Raw genomic sequence first — 18,250 nt, forward strand, 5'->3', positions numbered from 1 at the left:
TATATATTTGTTGTTTGTTTTTTGGTGGTGCTGGGGACTAAACCCAGGGCCTTGTGCATTCGAGGCAAGCACTCTACCAACTGAGCTGTATCGCTAGCCTGATTAAGTGATATTTTTTTAAAAAGGATATCTTCTATAAAAACTATAATCTTTAGTTGTCTCCTCTCACTTCCAAACATAATACTTATGGAAGTCTGAATAATGATTAGTATATATTTTTATTGTCTGAGTAATTATCATCTCATCTATGATAATTAGTATCAATATTACCCAGTTTCTTTAAAAGGAAGGAATACAACGTGAGCTATGCCAGTCCACACAAGTTATATTATCTAAAATGTTTTATAAAACAGTATTTATTTGACTATTTTCTTTTCCACAGATACCATCAGAAATTTTACAGATTAAAGTTTCTTTGCCTGTAAGTTGATTTGCTTTTAACCCATATTGCTCTCTTTACATAGGGCTGGTAAAGATAATTCACAAGAAGTAGGTGGATCCCACGCACATTTGAAAAGGTAAGTTTTAATTTTTTAAAAATTTATAATAAATTGTATAAACTAAATGTACTTATAATAATAAAGTAAAATCTATCTAAAGGTATTTTGTGGAGCGTAATGAGAGTTGAATTTGACACTTAAGGTCATCTAGCTTACTTTACTGTTGATGAAAGTCATTGCCTAAGCTAATAGGAGCATTAAGGCCAGAACTCAGGTCCCTAATTCACAATATAGAGTTCTTTAAATGCGTATCATTATACCTTGCTCCATTTTCATGGTTATTTGTCTGGTAAAGTAGCATGAGTTTGTATATGTCTGTTAGAACTAAAAATCCAGTAGTCCACGGACAGTCATATGGAAGTGAGAGTGATTCAGAAGAGGGACACAAGAAGTGTACCATCTCCAAGGGAGACTAATGCAGGAGATATTTCCTATGACTTTAAAGAGGACCCTTTACTTTTGGAATTCTAGAATATAAGCAGGGAGAAGGAGAAAGGAAAGATACTGATTTACCATGCATGGAAATAGAAACAAATGCTTGGTATAATAAGAATTTGCATCTTATTAAATATAATATCATAGACAATAGTTAAGAAATTATACGTGGCCTATATTGGCCATCAAATCGTATTAAAAAGAATGTTCACGACTATTGAATTCTTTTCTTAAATGTCCATATTAAACAGCATCTATGCAGCTAGGAGCTAGAGAACGGGTCTATGTGGTGAAGCATTTGGGCAACAAAGCGAATGAGATTTGTTAAGCAATGTGGCAGCCTAAAGGGCTTATGATAATGTGAAAGGCTTATGTCATGGATACATTAGATGAAGAAAAAAGCAGATGACCCAAATTTACACATTATCATTGATTTTTTCCTGAAGAAAAGCCATGTTTTCTGGGCCCATCTCAAATTCTGCTTCTTTTCAGATAACTCTAGCCCTCTCTACTTTCTTCTCTCATAGTTTTCCTCCCTCTGACCCACCCTTTCCACCAAATGTGCACTAAAAGAACTCAAATACATATTTCTTATCCTCAAGAATCTCACAGTCCAGTCCCATTTCAGAAGGTAGAGAGATAAACAGACAATTATGATGCAGTCTACTAAATGGAAGAAAGCATTTTTTTTTTTTTAAACTGGGCATTAAACGCAGGAGCACTCTACCATGGAGCTATGTTTATTTTTTTTTTAAGTTTTGAGACAGGATTTGCTAAGTTGCCCAGCCTGGCCTCAGACTTGAGATCCTCCTACCTCAGCCTACAAAATTGCTGGGATCACATGCATGATCCAGGCGAGGAAAGCATTTTTCCATGAGTCTTTAGAAACCCAGGTTATGGGTTTCAGAAAAGGGTTGAGTGGAGTTTTGAATGACAAATATGAAAATCTCTATCTTCTCCTTTGATTATTAAAAGTATTTTCTAACTAGACTTTTTGTCAACATGCTTGTCCTATATTTTGAGGGAGGTTCTAATTCAAAGGTAATGAAGCTTCATAAGAAATTCAAATAATATTTAGGGAAAGGCAAAGTGTTTAGTATGACTTTATTGAGACATTAAAAGATCTGAGTAAAGATAAGCAGAGGCTTAATCATGAGGAATCTTGGATACCATGCAGAAATTGAAAAGTAGTTGAATATGTTTTAAGCAGAAGACTAACCCAGCCCAACTTGCATTTTGATCTTATGGTTGCTAAGTGGAGATTGCATTGGATTTGGAAAAAAAAATGACAACGTAATACTAATTGAAGAGTGCAAAGAATATTTAAGTCTCTATAAATACCTTGCCAGCAGGCAGAAATCAAGTTAATATGTGTGACTAATTTTACTTAAAAATTTTGTGGGATTTTCTCTACTACTCTGTTTTCCTAATTTGTTGTTTCAAACCTTCGGAAGAAAGTAGAAATGATCACTGGTTTTCTTCACTGGCTTCCTTAAACTTCTTTATTTCGTCTTCTGTATTCCTGAGTTTCTGCAACCCATTCTGGCATATGGAATTGATGAAGCAAGGAAGGGATCTGTTATTTGATGTTTGGGGACTTTGAATTATCTACGGATGTCTATCCTGAAATACTCCCTGCTTTATTTTCTCCAGAGGAGGAACCTCATGTTTCAACGGTGGGACTTGAGGAATTTCTGTGAAGTATTTACAGAAAATGTTTCATTTGCTAAGGGGAAAAAAAAATCCAAGAGGCTTCTGCACAGTTGCCAAGTGTGGCCATGAGTCTTGTGGTGATTTGGCAATTCCCTATCTCCCTCCCTTTTGTTATTTCATCATTGTGTTTCATCTCTCTTCTGAGAATTATTATTTCACCCTAACATGCATTCCTGTGTTCATACAGTTATTCATTATACATCACTAACCTATACCAGTCCTAGTCACTGTGTTGTGCAAAATCCTTGAGATGAGAATTAGTCATGGTATGCAAATATGAAAGAATAACACAGACCTGCTTCTTCCCCACATAGCCCTCTTGAGTACTTTATGTGAGTATCAATGGGTTTTTTTTTTCAGAGCAAAAAATCCCTGCTTTGGGAGCTTGATACAAAGAAGGGATGCCAGTATTGGGATTTACCCTACCCATAAAGGGGTAAATCCTGGCAAATTAATGGACAGATCAATTTTATTTCATTCACCCTGCTGCCCACCCTTCCAATCAAAGCTTCCAATTACATAATTCACATATAGGCTTACTATGTTCCAGGCACATAGCAGGTGCTTTACACATATTATTTCACTTAATTCTTACTATAACCTTGTAAAGCAAGCGCTATATTGTCTATCCTTGTTTTAAAGATGAGGAAACTGAGGCATAGAAAACTTTCTCTGGGGTCATATGGTTAGTAAATGATGGAGCTGAGATTCAAGCCCAGGCAGATTGGCTCTAGATTTAAGGTTCTTAGCCAGCATACCATGGGATAAAACAGGTTGATTAATTTAGTGTGTACATCTGTATTTCTGTCAGTTTTTCCATGTCTTCTAAATTTGGGCCACATGTGTGTGCTAGAAAGCAGCAAAGAACCAAGGAAAATAGTTTGCAGCTCTGCTCTCAACAGTTTGTTTAGGTTTTTTTGTTTGTTTGTTTGTTTGGGGTGCTGGGGATGGAACTCAGTGCCTCATACGTGCTACGCAAGCATGCTATGCAAGCACTCTACCACCCAGCCATAACCCCATCCCCCTAATATATTTTTGCTTGTTTATGTGTTTATGGTCTGTCTCCATTACGAGAATGTAGGCTTAATGAGTTCAGGAATGTGTTCATTCCTATTTCTCAATTATCTAGCACAGAATTCAATAACTATTTATTGAAAAAAATAACTGACTGACCAACTCAATAAATGAATTAAGCACTAAATGGCAATAACTAGGGAGAGAGTAGATCTTAGTCTGAGCAAATAACTAAAACATTTCTTCAAAGACACACTGCCAATGTAAAATAGTTCATGAGATCATCCTAATATTAACTGTAAGCAATTTCGCTGTTCTCTTTTCTGGTGATAATACCACTTCAATTCAGTGTTAATAGACAGTGTGATTCCTAAAATCTGTGATTTTGTTCTAAATTCCATGGAAAGATTTGTAGATGAAATGGTTTCAAAATGCTGTTTAGTAATCCATTGAAGCATTTTTAAAACACACATGCCATTATTAAAATGACAACTTGAAAAAATTAATATGCATTTTCGATTTTTATTTTTCTTGAAAATTATGGTGTGTGCTGGCTGTTAGGAATTTTCTGCTCATTGTTCAGACTCCAGCTGAGTCTTAACTTCCTAATTTTATTAAGACTTAATCCAAGTATCCACATGTGTACACTCTGGTTTCCTGTTAATAGTTGATTAAAAAGTTCATCATGTGTTTGTTCCTGTCTCAGGATTACCAAAGAGAAACCAAGAAAGATCACTATTTGTTGGTAAAATTTTATACAATTTTTTCTCAGAACTCTTTTCATTGAAAATCTACTGCCATTTAGTGCCATTTAGACACTAGAGGGGATCAAAGGTAAAAAGTGGTTTTGTAATTTTATATTCTTGGAAAAAAAATTTAGGTAACAAAGGCTCATCATATCTGGCAATATTGAAGAATAGCCTAGTCTATTTTAATGAATTTATATAGAAAAAGGTTCTATCATATTCTGTGGATTATTTTCAAATGGTTCAAATAAATTAAAGAATATTTAATACTAAAATGGCAGTGTGATATATGGAAATGGATTTTTATATAGACTTTGTCATTAACTAACTTGATTAGATCTCTCCTTTTAGGGCCTTCAGTTCCTTGTCTGTCAAAGAGGGAGTTAAAGATTTTAAATTTGTTTCAGTCTTAACTAGTTTAAGACTCTGTGAAGATGAAAACTTCTTGATTTTTTTGAATGGAGGAATAGCAGTTCTCATTTCATGATAGATTAATAAATAAAATTTGTTATTTTAGTAATTTTGAATCTAGATAATGGATGTATGTAATTTTGTGGGAGAAGTTATACCCTTGTGTTTGAATTTTTGACAACAGCAAATTTAGAAATATGATTGATTAATAAATTCTCTGATAGATAATTTACTACATTCAAACTGATCTTCTGAAATCTATTTTATGTCTATAATGATTTCCTTCCTAAATGTGAGACCTTGGGAAAGTTATTTAACTTGGCCAACCCTGAGTTTTCTCGTGTGTAAAATAGGAATGTCAATACAGTAGTCCTTACATTGTCTGAGGTTTGTCTTTCCATGATTTAAGTTACCCATTATCAACTGTGGGTGAGAAGAAGGGTGAGAACAGCACAATAAGAATATATAGCCTTAGGGCTGGGGATATAGCTCAGTTGGTAGAATGCTTGCCTCACATCCACAAGGCCCTGGGTTCAATCCCCAGCACCACAAAACAAAAACAAAACATAGCTTTAATTATAACACATCATTGTAATTATTCAATTTTATTTAATTATTGTTAATCTCTTGCTATGCCTAATTTCTAAATTAAACTTTATCATAGATATGTATATATAGACAAAAGCATATATACAGGGCTCAGTACTATCTATGATTTCAGGTATCGACTGGGGGTACTTGTATGTATCCCCTGCTGATAAGAGGAGACTACTATAGTAGTATTTACATAACAGGGTTGTTGTGAGGACTAAAACCTGAGTAATTATTGAACATACTGTCTGACATTAGTTTAGACTAACAGTATAGTCTATTATGTAATTTTTATTGTTTTCCTTTATTTACATTATTAGAATAAAATTATGTGTATAAGAACTAAAAAAATTGGAAATTGGGTTGTATTCCATGAATATCTTGCATTATTGAACATTTGTTGTACTCTAGGAACTAGATTTATAGAGACAAATAAGGCACTATTCCCTTAACTAATGGAATTAATACCAAGGTGAGAGACACGTGAAAGTTTAGTCAGTGTTGATCTTAAAGGAGTGATAGGCCAGGTGCGGTGGCACACACCTGTAATCCCAGTGTCTCAGGAGGCGGAGGGAGAAGGATTATGAGTTCAAAACCACCCTCAGCAAAGTGGGGGGGGCGGGCGGTGCTAAGCAACTCAGTGAGACCCTGTCTCTAAATAAAATACAAATTGGGGCTGGGGATGTGGCTCAGTGGTTGAGTGCCCCTGAGTTCAATCCCTGTAACCTCCCCAAAAAAGAGTGACAGTAAGCAATTACTGTTTGTTAGTATTTAAAGGAAAATCAAAGCAATAAGTAGAAGACAAACCTCCATGTTATGGTTTATATATAAAGTATACCCCAAAAGCTCATGTGATACAGTACTTGAATTTTCAGAGGTGAAATGATTTGATTATGAGAGATGTAACCTATCAGTAGACTTATCCACTGATATGGATTAACTGGGTGGCAACTGTAGGCAGGTAGGGTATGGTTGGAGGAAGCAGATCACTGGAGGCATGCCTTTGGGGTTTATATTTTGTCCCTGGTGAGTGGAGCTTTTCTCTTTTTCTGGTTCTATGTTCCTGAGTTACTTTCCTCTGCCATGCCCTTCTGCCTCTCCTGGGACCCAGAGCTATGGAGTCTGCCCACCACAGACTAAGCCTCTGAAACCATGAGCCAAAATAAACTTTTTCTCCTCTGTGTTGTTCTTAACAAGTATTTTGGTCCTCAACAAAAAGCTAAGTGAAACACTCCCCTAACTATCACTGGGTTTGAAACTTCATTAGCACATATTCCCCTTTAGGTTTAGTGTATCTTTTAATTTTTGGATTCCATGTGTTAATATACTTGTGAAGAACACTTTAATATCCATTAGTGCTTTAATGAAGATTTTATTCTATATTGGGTACAGGGTAAGTTGCTATGATCAAGAGACTTCAGACTGAAGCAACATGTTAAAAGGCAGATAGGCAGCACTGGTGCAGGTCACCCAAGGCCCAGGATCCTTCTGCATTGTTTTTCTGCCCATCTCCTAGTATGTTGACCTGGTGGTCCAATAAGGTGCCCACTTTCACAGCTGGGTTATAGCTTGCTGATTGAGTAGGAGGAGGGAAAGAAAAGTACATGTCACTTTTTGCTTATCATTGTCCAAATTTTAGTCTTATCTTCGAACCAAACTGCAGTGAAATCTGAAAAATGCAGTCTCAGGCTGGGGTTGTGGCTCAGCAGTAGAACGCTCATCTAGCACATGCAAAGCCCTGGGTTCAAACCTCAACACCACATAAGAATAAATAAATTAATTAAAGATATTGTATCCAACGACAACTAAAAAATATTTTAAAATAGAAAAAGAAAAATGCAGTCTCTAACAGGGAGACTGTGCCCACAGCTAAAACTCATGAATTTCTATCACTAAAAGAAAAAAAAAATAGGAGAATAGATACTGGGAAATAATTAGCAGACTCAGCCACAGTTTTCCAGACAAATTTATCTTGATTAACTTCCTAAAAGATATAGGCCTTTGCAGAAGGTGAGCAATATGACTGATAAAGGCTGACTGCTCTAGGGTGTTTTCTGACACCCACCAATTCTCTAAATCTCAGATTCTCTGATATCAACTGGGTGTCCAACAACTCAATTCAATTTTGATGTTAGCTATACTTAGTTAATAAAAACCCCAGAGATAAGAGGCTCAATCCCACAAGACTGCACCTACCTCAGATGCCAATAGCAAGTCCCAGTGTTTCTGCCCAATTGGCTGTGATTTGGCTGTTCCCATACCCACCCCCCACCCCCAGGTTCAATAGTTTACTAGAATAACTCCAAGAACTCAGGAAAACACTTTACTTAGCACTACCAGTTTATCCTAAAGGATACAACAAATGAAAGAGTTGTGTAGGGCAAGGTATAGGATAGAGCAATTTGGAGCTTCCACGTCCTCTCTAGGCTCATGCCATTGTTCCAGCACTTAGATGTGTTTGTTGGGCTGGGGATGTGGCTCAAGTGGTAGCGCACTCGCCTGGCATGCGTGTGGCCAGGGTTCGATCCTCAGCACCACATACCAACAAAGATGTTGTGTCCACCGAGAACTAAAAAATAAATATTAAAAAAAAAAAAAAAAAGATGTGTTTGTCAACCTGGAGCTCTCTGAGTGAACTCTCATTTAGTTTTTTGTTTTGGTTTGTTTTTAGGTTTTAAAAAAATTTCCTAAAATAATATTTGTATACATTTATGGGGTACAGTATAATTCAGTGCATGTATTCAATACATAATGGTCAAATCAAGGTAATTAGGTTTTCCATCTTCTCTAATAATTATCATTTCTCTTTGTTGAGAAACTTCGAACTCTTAGTTGTTATGAATTATATTATAAATTATTTTTAACTATAGTTACTCTACTATATAGGATACAAGAACTAATTTCTTCCATTTTTTTGGAATCTGTTATCTAACCTCTCTCTGTTCCCCCTCCCCACTCCCTTCACTAGGTTCTAGTGACCACTATTCTACTCTTTTCTATGAGATCAAGTTTTCAGCTTCCACAAATGAGTGAGAATATTCCAGACTTGTATTTCTATGACTGGCTTTTTTCACTGAACATATCCTTCATCAGTTCCATCCAAGTAGCTACAAATGACAGGATTTCATTCTATTTATGGCAGAATAGTATTCCTTTAGGTAGATTTTCTTTATCCATTCATTAGTTCATGAGCACTTAGATTGTTTCCATTTATTGGCTATTGTGAATTAGTACTACAATGAACATTGGAGTGCAGATGTCTCTTCAACATAATGACTTCATTTCTATTGGATATAGACCTAGTAATGGAATTGTTGAGTTATATCATCATTTTATTTTTAATTCCTTGAGGAACCTCCATACTGTTTTCCATAATGGCTATACTAATTTACACTCCCACCAATGGTATGCAACAGTTCTCTTTCCTCCTCATCTTCATGTGAGAAATAGAAAGTCTGATGGTCTATTTTCAAAATATAGTATTTAGCATTAATTGGGATATACAATCCAATCATAGCCATTTTAACTATAGACCTTCTGTTTACCCTCCCCAATTTTCAAATTAGCTAGTCTTGTAGATTGTAGCCCTGAGCTCTTTCCATCAGAGCAAGGGGCAATTCTGTGTTACACATAAAAAAAGTGGACTGCCTACGCAAGTGTGTTTGCTTGCCAGGTTTGATAGTACACCCTCTGCAGAAGTAGTTTGCCTTACCGAGTTACTTCTGAGTTCATGTTTAATTCCTTGTAGCATCCCAGTATTTCATTCAGCAACATTCATCTTTCATTTTTTGTGGGCGGGGGTGGGGGTACAAGGGATTGAACTCAGGGGCACTTGACCACTGAGCCATATCCCCAACCCTATTTTGTATTTTATTTAGAGACAGGGTCTCACTGAGTTGCTTACGACCTTGCTTTTGCTGAGGCTGGCTTTGAAATCACAATCTTCCTGTTTTAGCCTCTGGAACCTCTGGGATTATAAGCGTACACCACCATCTTTCATCTTTTTTATAATAGTCATTCTAGCTGAAATGAGATGATATCTCATTGTATTTTTGATTTGCATTTTTCTGATGAATAGTGACATGGATCATTTTTTTCATATATTTATTGGCCATCTGTAGTTCTTTGAGAAATAAATGTTCAGATCACTTGCCCATTTTCAAATTGGATTATTATTATTTTTTTAATTGAGCTGTTTTAGTTCCTTATGTTTTCTGGATATTGATCCTTTGTTGGATGGTTAGTTTGTAAATATTTTCTTCCATTACGAAGGTTGTCTTCACTGCCCATTGTTTCCTTTGCTGTGCAGAAGCTCCTCTGATATCCCATTCATTTTTGCTTTTATTTATTGCTGTGCTTTTGAGGTCTTATTCAAAAAAATCTTTGTCTACACCAAAGTCTTGGAGTGTTTCATTTAGGATTTTCATGGAGACTCCATGATGTAGACTTGATTGATTAAATCATTGGCTAATGTTGATGACCTCCATCTCTAGCCCCTGACCTTCCCTGGAGGTCAAGGGTGAGGCTGAAAGTTCCAACCCTCTGGTTGGAACCTGTGGCTACCGGCCTCCAGCCTCCAAAGAGTTGCCTCAGTATGTACAAGGGACTCTGTGCAAAGAACAACAAAGGAGACAACATTGTCTCCAAGTTTATTACTGTTTGATGTTCACCAGGAGAACTGGGGACCACCTTCTATACTCTTTGCCAATCAGGTGTTCAACTCCTCCTTCATATAGGGTGGTGGAGTTTTTGACCTTAGTTGGTCTTCTCTTAGAACTGTCATGGTGGCCATCCTATTTAGGAGGGCTTCATCTACAAGTCAATTCCATGGTACTGTGAGCACTGGGGTCAATGGCTGGTCAGAAGTTACCTTAGTGTGCCTGCACTACTAAAGGAATTTTCCTTGCCAGAAAATGGAGTCACCTAGAGCCATAGTTCTTAGCTTCACATCCACCTCAATGGACCCTGTCGAGAGTTAGTCCCATTAATTCTTTTCTCTAAATGTGATTTCCAGCTAGTTGGAATCCCTTGCTTTGTTTATTTTCTACAGATTAATTGGATTTCTCATCCACTCTGAGGATATTTTAAAGACCTTAAAGCTGGGCACTGTGGCATATATTTGTAATCCCAGGGGCTTAGGAGGCCGAGGCAGGAAGATCATGAGTTCAAAGCCAGCCTCAGCAAAAATGAGGCACTAAGCAACTCAGTGAGACCCTGTCTCTAAATAAAATAAAAAATAGGGCTGGGGATGTGGCTCAGTGGTTAAGTGCCCATGAGTTCAATCCCTGGTACCACCACCCCCCAAAAAAGAAGTCCCTAAAATAACTTAAGGAACACTTTGCAATCTTATCATGAATTTCACTGCTTATTGCTAGCCCCTGCCTAACAACTGCACAGGTAGAATTGGTTGTTCTCGCCTCTGAGCTCCCTTAGGTACCAATGATTCCCTCTGTTATAGAGTATTCTTCTCAACTCTACTATAAATATTCAATACCTTGTAGCTTCTATCCCTCTTCCTAGGGAACAACATGAGCAACATGAGACAACTTCTAACTCATCTTTGTACTCTGGCATCTCTCTTGGTGTTGACTTGTAAATGTCCACTGGAAAATAATCTGACTCTGCTGACCTCTGTGGACTGTATTCAAGCCTGTTTGATGCTAATTCCTTATTTATTTATTCATTTGCAGTACTAGTGATTGAACCCAGGGGCATCCTACCCCTGAACTATATCCCAAGCCCTTTCTGTGTTTTATTTTGTTTGTTTGTTTTAATTATAAGGTAGGGTTTCACTAAGTTGCCAAGCCTGGCCTTTAACTTGTGATTTTCCAGCTTCAGCCTCCCAAGTAGCTGGCAGGAGCCATAGTGCCTGGCTTTTAATAATGTTTGAATTTTTATTTACTTATGTGATGCTGGAGATAGAACCCAGGGCCTCTTGAAAGTTGGGCAAATGCTTTACCACTGAGCTACACCCCTGGCCTGTTTGGTGTTAATTCTTATTCCAGACAAGCATCTGGAGACTGTACCCTAATGTTGCTAACTGTATCTCCCTGGCTTCTGTGGGTTTCTTGGGAATCTCAGCTGTTGTCTCCAGATGTTGTCTGTGCTAGTCTGGAGAAGAGTTTAGAAATTATAAACTGGCTTCAGCAAAAATAAAACTAGATTTGGGAGAAAGCAGGCAGCCTTTATGCCCTCCATCTCACAAGATATTTTTCTTTTCAGGACTCTTCTGTATAATATATACCACTACCAAATAACTTTTCAAGTCAATTTTCCAAGGACATTATGATTTAAGGCTCTTGGAAGCTGAGTGCAGTGGTTCGAACCTGTAATTTCAGTTACTTGGGAGGCTGAGGCAAGAGGATTGCAAGTTGGAGGCCAGCCTCAGCAACTTAGCGGGAGGCTCTATGTAACTTAGTGAGACCTTGACTCAAAATAAAAAAAAATAAAAAGGGCTGGGGATGTAGCTCAGTGGTACAGTGCCTCTGGATTTAATCTCCCGTACTACAAAACAAAACAAAACACCCTTGGAATCTTAAAAGTAGACATTTAATGAATGTTTCAAAACTCCTATCAAATTTAAAATTTTGTTAAAAATCATGTGTGTACATATATACATACATATACACTAAATAATCAATGGTTGTTTATTTTTCTTGTTTTTGTCTATGTAATACTCTTTAATCTTACAAAGGAAATAATGATACCTGCAGGGTATCCAGTTGGAGTTCAGGTTCCGTGTTTCCCTAATGACATCAAGAACAAGAACCAGTCCTGAGGAACACACCTGTGATCCCAGAGGCTCAAGAGGCTGAGGCAGGAGGATCACAAGTTCAAAGCCAGCCTCAGCAACTTATTAAGGCCTTAAGCAACTTGGTGAGACCCTGTCTCTAAATAAAAAATAAAAAGGATTGGAATTATGGCTCAGTGGTTAAGTCCCTCTGGGTTCATTCCCTGGTACAAAAGAAGGAGAAGGAGAAGAAGAACTGAGCAAGATAAGCACAACTAAGAGACAGAGCATAGATTTATTGAAAGTAAAAAAGACAGCAACACTCTGTAAAGCAGATTGAGGGAGGGGGAAAAGGAGGGGCCCTCAAGGGCCCAAGTATATCTTTTATATGCTGAGCTGTGATTGAAGACCTAGCTGCATTTGTACCCATTGGTTAATTTATTTTCACCTAACTAGAATATAGTTTCCATTGGTTACTTACTTTTCATCTGATTAGAATACAAAATTTATGGCACACTTGTCATGTTGTTAAGCCAAGCCCTTGTGTGTGGGGGACTCTCATGGTAATAGGACTTATCTTTTTTGTGTGGTGCTGAGGATTGAACCCCGGGCCGTGTTCATGGAAGGCAAACACTCTACCAACTGAGCTATATCCCTGGCCCGTAGGGCTTATCTTAAACAGAAATATGATGACTCATCTACATCTTGTACTCCAGCTGGCCTTATTCTTGGATCCCTCCTCCACCATCTTGCTATCCCTAAACTCCTACTTCAATAACAGTTTGAGGAATTAAATACAGTGGTCCCCGCTCCCTTATCTTGGGTTCCACATCTATGGATTCAAACAAACATGGATAGAAAATATATTTTTTAAATTTAATGTTGGGTCTGTGCTGCACATATACAGACTTATTTTTCTTATCATTTTTCCTTATACAGCACAGTATAAGAACTATTTGCATAGATTTATATTGCACTAGGAATTATAAGCAATCTAGAGATGATCTAAAGTATAAGGGAGGATATACGTAGATTTTATACAAATACTATGCTATTTTATGTAAGGGATTTGAGTACCTTCGATTTTCGTATGAGGGATGTCCTGGAACCAGTCTCCATGGATACAAAAAAACAACTATATTGACTCTGCTGATTTCCTCATTTGAATAACAGTTCAGAAATACTTATTTCCTGTTCTGATGGTCAACAGAGTACTTAGTGTTACAGAGCTTTTACACAATGAAAGAGATATCATGACCCCTGATAGTCAATGATTTTAGCTATTGAGAGGTCAGAAAATTTTGGCAGTGGATTGACTTTGTAAAAAAAGCACAAAACTAGGTGTCAAATCTAGGTGACCTGGATTTTATGTCTTCTGAATTTTGACTTTTGGAGAGTAACTTAACCTATGGAAACATTTTTTTGGTGGGTAGGGGTACCAGGGATTGAACTCAGAAGCACTTGGCCACTGAACCACATCCCCAGCCCTATTTTGTATTGTATTTAGAGACAGGGTCTCACTGAGTTGCTTAGTGCCTTGCTGTTGCTGAGGCTGACTTTGAACTTGCGAGCCTCCTGCCTCAGCCTTCCTAGCCACTGGGATTACAGGCATGCGCCAGCACCCAGCTTTTTTTTTTTGAATGATACTAAGGTCTTGTACTTGGTAGGCAAGTGATCTACCTCTTAGCTATTTTGAGACTTGAGTTATGCTCATTTGTAAAAATGAAATAGTATCTACTTGGTTATATGAGGGAGATAATGGATAAAATAGTTTAGATGTCCTTGCTAGAGAAGCCATGGAAGGTACTTATTTATCCCAGCCCTACCCTAGCTGCATTTAATGATGTCTGACTAGGAAGTATCAGTGCCAATCTGATCCATTCTTCGTAAGCAGATAGAAATCTGAAAATGGCCTAGTGTGTGCTCTGCCTTTGGATTTGATTTAAGCCCATGGGAACCTTCATAAGCATCATGCTTTAACTCTGATCCATTGACCCACCATTTTTTTTAATTGACTCTGATCTGAAATTGGGGCTTAGGTTTAAATCTTTTTACCTAGTTTCTGCTGGCCCCTTTCCAGGAATTGCTGACTACTTTCAGAACAATTTGTATCATCTTGCCCAGTTTTCCCAAAAGAATGACTTGGCCCTAATTGTCCTGGAGAAATTCCTTCCCCTGAGGCTTTTATATATCTCTTCACTGTGTCTCTTGGGTGACACTGACCCTGTTGTGCATCAAATTTAGGTTTATATTCGCTCCCAATTTTGCGGTAGACCAGCCTCCAGCTAAGGAGGGGCTTTCCCAACTAGTCTTGCCCAGCCTCTTTTCTCTGCCTCATTCATGTTTACTCCTAGAGCTTTTTCTTAGGAGTTACAACATGCCCATTGTCTCTAGCAGAGATTAAAGAATGACAAGGACCAAGTATAGAAGGATCATTAGCAATTCCAAAGCTAAGAGTATATTTTTGTTGATTCCACTAGAAAGCATTCAAATAGGACTTTTAGTAAATCAAAATGAATTGTCTTTTTAGTGTATTTCTCTCACCAAGGAACAAAGTTTAGCTTATACTTTCATTGAGTTAACAAATCAAAAAGAGACTATCTAGGGTTGGGATTGTGGCTCAGTGGTAGAGCGCTCCCCTAGCAAGGGCGGAACTTGGGTTCGATCCTCAAGCACCACATAAAAAGAGAAAATAAAGGCATTGTGTTGTGTCCATCTACACCTAAACAATAAATATTTTTTAAAAAAGAGAAGAGACTATCTAATGAACTTTAACAACTGAGACATGGTGCATAATTAAATTGTATTTTATTAACTAAATTGAAATGACGGCTTGCATATCTACAAACAAAGGCACTGTATCTTTCCAAGATATTATGCCTGTATTATTTTGAATTGTATCTCTCTAATATTATGGATATAATAAGAATACCTTGAAACTGGATCCATAGCATTGAAAGTTAAGTTATAGTATGATAAAATATTTGCAAGTGATAGAAGATTCAGGGAAAACAAGAAGCTTGAAAAAAATTTACTGGAGTTTTTCTTGTTTGTTTTTAATAAAGAAGACAAATTAGTTCATTGGAATTGCAATTCTGATAATAAAATCCTCTATGTAGGTCTGATAAATACTTTCTGACAAAAAATGATTACAAGAGAGCCAAAGTAGCTGATATCTGAAAAGCAAATGCTAAATTCTCTAAACAATTAGCTTCTTCCTGTCTTTCCAAGTTCAATTCAGGGAGAAGCATTAACTATAGAAATGAATACAAATGAAAAGACAGGGTAAGAAACATCTTAGGAGTAAAACATAAAGTTCATAATGGAGAAAAGAATGTATACATTCCCCTTCTTCATTCAGACTTCTTGCTTTTTACTTGTTGTTTATGTATTTAATGTAAAATACATCTTTAGAATCTGAAAGACTCTGTTAGGTCTGAACCTGTGTTCTAAAGCAAAAGAGATGATTTTTATCCTTTGGAATATTAGGTGGTATGGAAACTGGACCTAATCTTGTCATTCTTATTTTGGAATGAATAACTGACATCTCATCTATTCTAGAAAAGCATCCAAAAGTTCTCTGAGAGCTGGGCACAGTGACGCATGCCTGTATTCCCAGCAGCTCGAGAGGTTGAGACAGGAGGATAAAAGCCAGCCTCAGCAAAAGCGAGGCGCTAAGCAACTCAGTGAGACCCTGTCTCTAAATAAAATACAAAATAGGGTTGCAGATGTAGTGTAAGGGTCTGGTGGAGCGTCGGAGGGAGAGACCACACAAGAGACTGGCTTCATGCAATTGCAGAAGAGGATTTATTAATTCAGCATGCTGAGGCTCCAGGCTTACTCAGGAAGATAGAGCAGCCCAGAGCCCAGAGCAGAGGTTAAGCAGAGATTAAGTACACTTTTGGGGGAGGGCGGGGGGCTTTGCATACATCAGAACAAACCATGAGGCACGGGAAAATTGAACAACAACTCTGAGACAGGATTAGTACATTCATTGGCGGGAACAGCCTGGGCAGGGGTGATTGGTCACTTCTAAGCGGGGTACACATTTAAACTGATTGGTTTTGGAGCCTGGATGCTTACGTGCTGAGCTACTTGGAGCCCTTAGCTAATAAACAACCAGGGAATCAATGAAAATATTTATTGGGCAGTTCAGGTATTGTCCTAACAACTACAGAGATTACAGGTTCCAGGGGTAGCAGAGGAATTTTAACAATACCTGGTCTATTATTTTTTTTTTTAGCCCAAGCCTTTCAATTTAGAAACTTTACAATGCCCAGTCTTTTACACTTTAACTCAGACTCTTGCAGCTTAGAATCAGCTTAGAAATTTTACCTTTACAGTAGTTCAGTGGTTGAGTGCCCTGGAGATCAATTCCTTGTACCCCACCCCCAAAGTACTCTGAGTTCTTATGGCTCTGCATGGTTATTGGGCTTGGAGATTAAATTGGGGCAGGAAAAAAAAATTTTTATGGAGACTTGAAGGATGAAGGACAATTTGGTGATGGCCTGAGTCTCTTCATTTTATCAGGGCTGAAATAAAATCTTGTCAGGTTATGTAAAGAAAGATTTGATAAACTTTCAATGGAAAAAGAAATATATATGTGATACTGAATTTTAACACCAAGGATTTGGGAAAATCAGAAGAAATTTAGACATTATCTAGTTCTTCTGGCTCATTTTACATATGAGAAAACTGACCATTTCTTTTTTTGGTACCGGGAATTTATTTTATTTAGAGACAGGTTCTCACTGTGTTGCTTAGCACCTCGCCATTGCTGAGGCTGGCTTTGAACTCATGATCCTCCTGTCTCAGCTTCCCAAGCCACTGGGATTACAGGCATTAATTACAGGCACTGCGCCCAGCAAAACTGACCATTTCTTAGGGAAAGTACAGAGGCAACTTTTGTTTGGGAACAGGAGGTTAGAATGGATGACTTCTGAGATTTCATTCAAAAATTTTTACGATTATAATTATTTTATGTGGTGGTGTTAGAGATTAGAACCCAGGTCCTTGAGCATGCTAAGTGTCCACTCTACCACTGAGCTACATCGCCCATCCCTACAATATAAATAAATATTTTTTCAAACAGAATCCGTGGGAGCCAGAGCCTAGAGGAGAATTTAGGTTTGGGGACTTGTCTATTTATGACTCTTTTCGTACTTAAAGATATTTGAAACTTAAAATGATGATGCCTTTGGGTAGTATATTCTGAAGAAAACATAAATCTGCCACTCATATACTTACCTTTGGATTATCTTTTAGTTCCCAGTGTGGTGAGTCATATAGTAAAATAACATTGGCATACTAAGAGGCCATATCAGGAACTAATTAAAAGAGAAAGAAAGTCAGTCAGATGAACTTTATATTTTCCTCTGAATTTTTTGCAAATATAACCTTGAATGCTGATCTGCTTTAAATGCAAATTTTTTCATGACAGTTGCTACTTTTCCTGGATAAAGCAGAGCTCCTCCTACATAAAATCAAAGCTTAAGTTCTAGGGTCATTTAAAACCCATTCAGCAAAGAAGCTGTTTGTTGAGTTAGACTTTAGTGCTATTGCAGAAGAATTTGATTACAACTGGACACATTATTCACATAGAGTAAGTCTGAAACTTTAAATTGGGGGAGGAATTTTGGGGTGAGAGGTAATTTGTTTTGAATAATTATTTTGTTTTCTTTATCTTTGCTTTATAGGTTCATGAATCTTTTTTGTGACAAAAATTCTTTGATTTGATATAAAAATATTTTGGGGAAATATTACCCTTTTGCATTAAGCTATTTTAATGGTTGCTAGATCATCATGTATAGACAGCATTTTTGCTTTAATTTTTATTTTCTTATTAGTCTTTCTTTTCTATGAAAAGTATACTTTTTGTAAGCAAGTCTGGTCCATTTTAGATGGTAAGGTTAGTTGCATTTTACAGTTCTCTGACATTATTTTCTGTGTGATTTTTTTCCCCCTATAAATGGGAATGTTCCACTTTGTAATAACTTTTCTCTCTTAAGCCTAGAGATAACCACAGAGCTCTTCTAAAATAAATGATTTCATTTATCTTTGCATGATGTTTTGATTTAACTTACAGAACATACATGTCCTCTATATGCATG

The 18,250-nt window shown here is 37.2% G+C and overlaps 1 protein-coding gene across 2 annotated transcripts in view; it reads left to right on the forward strand.

Moving 5' to 3' along the window:
- Window positions 1–463: 463 nt before the first annotated feature.
- The window catches only part of Il13ra2 (interleukin 13 receptor subunit alpha 2), a 60,481-nt gene continuing 42,694 nt past the window's right edge, over window positions 464–18,250 (forward strand). The window contains exon 1 of one of the 2 annotated variants that reach the window (XM_078034351.1): window positions 464–518. The gene's annotated coding sequence lies outside the window, so the exon portion shown is untranslated. Of the gene's footprint in view, window positions 519–17,659; window positions 17,743–18,250 lie in introns of those variants that run through there. The other variant, XM_040284569.2, reaches the window with a different exon arrangement.

This window comes from Ictidomys tridecemlineatus, chromosome X (genome assembly GCF_052094955.1).
Source record: "Ictidomys tridecemlineatus isolate mIctTri1 chromosome X, mIctTri1.hap1, whole genome shotgun sequence".
Classification (NCBI taxonomy): Eukaryota; Metazoa; Chordata; class Mammalia; order Rodentia; family Sciuridae; genus Ictidomys; species Ictidomys tridecemlineatus.